The sequence below is a fragment of the Pongo abelii genome, chromosome 19 (assembly GCF_028885655.2).
Source record: "Pongo abelii isolate AG06213 chromosome 19, NHGRI_mPonAbe1-v2.0_pri, whole genome shotgun sequence".
Lineage (NCBI taxonomy): Eukaryota > Metazoa > Chordata > Mammalia > Primates > Hominidae > Pongo > Pongo abelii.
Window position 1 is genome coordinate 73,186,334 of NC_072004.2, and position 5,994 is coordinate 73,192,327.

The following is a 5,994-nucleotide window of genomic DNA, read 5'->3' on the forward strand; positions in this document are numbered from 1 at the left end:
ACTCCAGCCTAGGTGACAGAGTGAGACCCTGTATCAGAAAAAAAAAAAAAAAAAAGAAGCAGGCAGTCTGGGCCGGGCACTGTGGCTCATGCCTGTAATCCCAGATACAAAATAATCATTTTGTAATATAGCCAGCTTATTAGACAGAACATTTTGATCACTCATTTGTTCCCCAAGTGATAGATTTATGTCCACTTGTGAGGCAAGTTTAAGTGACCAATGACAGTTTTAAAGCAAGGTCCATGTCATGTTATGGCATAATTTGGTAGAATGTTCCAGTAGTGTATCAGTTATCAGGTGGTAGGCTGAGGATGATACACACACACACACACACACACACACACACACACACACACACGCAATGCAATTGTATTATTGCCCAAGGAAAATAGACCCATTAAAGAAGTCCAACTTCTGCTGCCTGGACCAGTGCTGTCACACCACACATAGACCAAAGGCTTAGGTTTTTGTGGTTTTGGTTATTTATTTTATCTTTTTATATTATTTTATTCTATTTTATTTGAGATGGAGTCTCACTCTGTCACCCAGGCTGGGATGCAATGGCACAATCTCAGCTCACTGCAACCTCCAACTCCTGGGGCTCAAACGATTCTCCAGCCTCAGTCTCCCAAATAGCTGGGACTACAGATGCGTACCACCATGCCTGGCTAATTTTTTTTTTTTTTGTAGAGACAAGGTCTCAAGCATCCTCCTGCCTTAGCCTCCCAAGGTGCTGGGATAACAGGCATGAGCCACTGCACCCAGCCATGTTTTTGATTTTTAACAAAATTGTATCACCTTTAAAAAAATGTATAACAAGGCCGGGCACAGTGGCTCATGCCTGTAATCCCAGCACTTTGGGAAGCCAAGGCAGGCAGATCACCTGAGGTCAGGAGTTCAACCTGACCAAATGGTGAAACCCCATCTCTACTAAAAATACAAAAAATTAGCCAGGCATGGTGGCACATGCCTGTAATCCCAGCTACTTGGGAGGCTGAGACAGGAGAATTGCTTGAACCTGGGAGGCAGAGGTTGCAGTGAGCCCAGATCGCACCATTGCACTCCAACCTTGGCAACAAGAGTGAAACTCCATCTCAAAAAAAAAAATTGTGTAACAGCTTGAGATATAACTCACAATACCATACAATTCACTCATTTAAAGTGTACAATTCAGTGGTTTTCATTCCACTCCAACCCACTCAAGCCTAGGCAACCACTAATCTACTTTCTGTCTCATAGATTTGCCTATTTGGGGCATTTCATATAAATAGACTCCTATAATATGCGGCCTTTTGTGTCTGGCCTCTTTCACTTAGCATGATGTTTTCAAGTTTATCTGTGTTGTAACATGTATTGGTACTTCATTTCTTTTTATGGACAAGTAATATTCCATTGTATGAATATATAACATTGTATGAATATACCACATTTTATTTATCTGTTTATCAGGCCAGGCATGGTGGCTCACATCTGTAATCCCAGCACTTTGGGAGGCTGAGGCAGGAGGATTACTTGAGCCTAGGAGTTCAAAACCAGCCTGGGCAACACAGGGAGACCTCGTGTCTACAAATAATAAAAGATTAGCTGGGCATGGTGGCACATGCCTGTAGTCTCAGCTACTCATGAGGCTGAGGTGGGAAGGATGGCTTGAGCCTGGGAGATGGAGGCTGCAGTAAGCCACGCACTCCAGCCTGGGCAACAGAACAAAAACCTGTCTCCAAATAATGAATGAATGAATGAATGATAAATAAATATTTGTTAATCAGTTGATGGATAACTGGCTTATTTCCGCTTTTTGGCTATTATGAATAACAGTGCTATGAACATTTGTGTGCAAGTGATTGTGTGGTTGCATAGTTTCATTTCTCTTGGGTACATTCCTAGGAGTGGAATTGCTGGGAGATGTGGGAACTCTATATTTAACCCTTTAAGGAACTGCCAGACTGTTTTCCCGAAGGCTTAGTTAGGAAAGTTTTACAGTATTTTTGGTTTTGTTGTCTCTTGATTTCCTAGGATCATACCCTTTATCATAACTTTACCTATTTCTATGCTTTGGAAAGGTTTTAAAGGAAGACCGATTAGGTGGTCAGATTTTTCTTTCTCTTTTTTTTTTTTTGAGACAGAGTCTCTGTTGCCCAGGCTGGAGTGTGGTGGCACCATGACTACTTACTGCAGCCTTGACCTCCCAGGCTCAAGTGATCCTGCTGCCTCAGCCTCCCATGTAGCTGGGACCACAGGTACGCACCACCACACCTGGCTTTTTTTTTTTTTTTTGTAGAGACAAGGTCTCACGATATTGCCCAGGCTGGTCTCCAACTCCTGGGCTCAAATGATCCTCTTTCCTTAGCCTCCCAAAGTGCAGGGATTACAGGTGTGAGCCACTCACCCGACCAGGTGGTCAGATTTTACGTGAGGAACTCTCAGTGCACTCCTCCACTTGCGTTGCCAATTTCTTCGTTATTCCAACAGGCGTTCGGGGAACATTTCATTTGAAGACATGTCTGCATATCTGAAATTCCAGCCCTAATTAATTGACTCATTGTTTGCAACCTGTCAAAATTTGCTGACTTGTTTTCTGAAAACCATGACTTTAGCTGCTGAATTATTAATATTCATTGACTTCACTCTGCAGTAACTGCTGAACTAAGCTGTAAGGCCTGTTTGTGTGAATAAGATAGGACAATACCATTTGTATGCAAAAGTTTTTCAAGTGTCTTCTTGATAACAGGAAACACTCTGGCTAAATAGCCTTCTGGTTGTATGGTTAAGGAAATAATTGACTAGAAGTGGCATGAAGAAGCAGAAAACAAAAGTCACTTCCATCCGGGAACCAAGACCTTCATTAATCCAGAGGGAAAACTAGTGATTTTTCTAGTCCAGTGATGGGCAATTCGAAGCTCAAAGTCTAATTTCAGGGAGAAAGATTAAAAAGCTGCATCCAGCCAGGCATGGTGGCTCACAGCTGTAATCCCAGCACTTTGGGAGGTCAAGGTGGGTGGATCACCTGAGGCCAGGAGTTCCAGATCAGTGTAGCCAACATGGTGAAACCCCGTCTCTACTAAAAATACAAAAATTAGCCGGGCGTGGTGGCTCATGCCTGTAGTCCCAGCTACTCGGGAGGATGAGGCAGGAGAATCGATTGAACCTGGGAGGTTACTGTGAGCTGAGATTGCGCCACTGCACTCCAGCCTGGGCAACAGAGTGAGGCTCCATCTCAAAAACAAATAAACAAACAAACAAATAAAATACAAAGCTGCATCTGGACTGGGCATAGTATCTCATACCTATAATCCCAGGACTTTGGGAGACCCAGGTAGGATTGCTTGAGGCCAGGAGTTCAAGACCAGCCCGTGCAACATGGCAAGACCCTACCTCTACAAAAAAAAATTTTTTAATAAAAATTAGGCCGGGTGCAGTGGCTCATGCCTGTAATTCCAGCACTTTTGGGAGGTCGAGGGAGGCAGACCACTTGAGGTCAGGAGTTCGAGACCATCCTGGCCAACATGGTGAAACCCCGTCTCTACTAAAAATACAAAAATTAACTGGGCATTGTGGCGCGCGCCTGTAGTCCTAACTACTTGGGAGGCTGAGGCAGAAGAATCGCTTGAACTTGAGATGCGGAGGTTGCAGTGAGCCGAGATCTTGCCACTGCACTCCAACCTGGTGACAGAGTGAGACTCTGTCTCAAAAAATAAAAAAAAAATTTTTTAAAAATGAGCCGGGCATTATGGTATGCTCCTGTAGTCCCAGCTACTCAGGAGGCGAGGTGGGAAAATTGGTTGAGCTTGGGAGGGTGAAGCTGCAGTGAGCCATGATTGTGCCACTGTACTCCAGCCTGGGTGACAGAGCAAGACCCTGCCTCTAAAAAAATAAATACATAAAAATAACGCTGCATTTGGGCTGTTTTTCTCAATAAAAGAAAGAAGTCTATAAATATTTTTTATTTGTCCTGAGTTGGCCTTTATTTCAAAAAAGAAAGTTGCTCACTATAAATTCTACTCAAAAACATTTTTCATTTCATGAATATAGAAATGAAGGCCAAGAGAGGTGAAATGGTGCATCTAAGTCACGTAACTAACACGTTCACAGGTCTTGATTTTCAGCAAAGAGCAGTCTCCTCTCTGCCAGTCTCCTGCGTATATTTGGGCTGCTGTGTCAATGTGCAGCTGTTGAAACAGACATACGTAAACAGTACAGTCAGATTATTTGAGCCAGACTGAGGGCTTATTAACCAAATTAAAGGCAAAGCTAGAATAATTGTGTTTGAAGTGGCCTTCTCCTAATTATGTTATGGGTTTCTTTCTTCTTTTACTTTCGTAAGTCTCCCCACGACACAGGGTAATAACTAACTACAACCAGGAACAGCTGGGTGTGTTTATGGGGTTTGGGGTTTTTTTTTTAGCAAGAAGCTAGTTTTCCAGCCAGCAAATTTTCAATACTTTCCTTTCTGCCACCTCCTCACTTTCTTCTTCTGCTCTTCTCATTCCATAGTTATTGCCCTCAGAACAGTTCAACTCAGCTTCAACACTGGAATGGTCTCATTCTGCTCCATCACAGAACTGGGGATTCTAATCCTTTATTATTCTGTGCTCCTTCCTCTCTCTCCAGAGGCAAAAAGAATGAAAATTGGGTCCGGGCGCAGTGCCTCACACCTGTAATCCCAGCACTTTGGGAGGCAGAGACAGGTGGATCACTTGAGGTCAGAAGTTCAAGACCAGCCTGGCCAACATGGCAAAACCCCGTCTCTACTGAAAATACAAAAATTAGCCAGATGTGGTAGCACATGCCTGTAATCCCAGCTACTCGAGAGGCTGAGGCAGGAGAATCATTTGAACCTGGGAGGTGCAGGTTGCAGTGAGCTGAGATTGCACCACTGCACTCCAGCCTGGGTGGCAAAAAAAAAAAAAAAAAAAAAAGAAAGAAAGAAATTTGTGGGAAAAAAAAATAGTGAAAATCAAATTTGTTTCCCTCCATTGTGAACTGTTTTGGGATTCTTGACAGAGGCATGCCACCTTCGAGGGCACGAATGTCATCTTTTCGACTCCATCTTTCATTCTAATCTCCTTCTACCCCGGCTGATTGGCAATGCTGCCACTGATCCCTGCTTGATCCACCCTGGCCATTAACTCAAATGAGCCTTTTGAGAGATGTAATTTGGCTTAATTGATTTAATAAGCTGGGTGGCATAAGTTAGTTTCTCTTAGATCTTTAAACTGCCAAGGTCTTTCCTGCCAGTCCATTTGTTCCCTACACAGTGACTGCAATGGAATGACAGGGGCATCCTCTCTCCTTACAGACTGTTGTGAAACCACTAAGGACACCCCTGCACCAAAGCCTCCAAAGGGCTCTTCGGTGCAGGAGCCTTAGGTGAGGCCCTGACTCCTGATGGGTATTAGCGTCGATCGGGGAGAAGCTGACACAGCAGCCTTGGTCTTTGATCTGGCTCTTTGAGCCTTGTCAGCAGGCTCACTAGCTACAGCAGCCGCCAACTGTTATCTCCAGAACTATGCCCTTTCTCATTTTTCACCTGTGCTCTGCACAGCTGTAAGATACTCTGCACAGCTTCTAGGAACTTCCAAAGGGTAAATGATCCCAAACGTAAAGATTTCATCAACTGGTGAGTTCATTTATCCTCTAGTTGTTAGGAGATAGCTGAACTCAACCCGCTTTGTTGTTGTTGGTTGAGACAGGGTCTCACTCTCGCCCAGGCTGGAGTGCAGTGGCCCGATCATGGCTCGCTGCAGCCTCAACCTCCCAGGCTCAAGTGATCCTCCCATCTCAGCCTCCCAAGTGTCTGGGTCTACAGGTGCGTGCCACCATGCCCGGCTAATTTTGGAGGTTTTTTGGTATGTATTTGTAGAAATGAGGTCTCCTTATGTTGTCCAAGCTGGTCTCGAACTCCTGGACTCAAGCAATCCTCCCACTTCAGCCTCCCAAAGTGCTGGGATTACAGGTGTGAGCCACTGCACCCAGCTCAGGTCTGTTTTAAGTAGA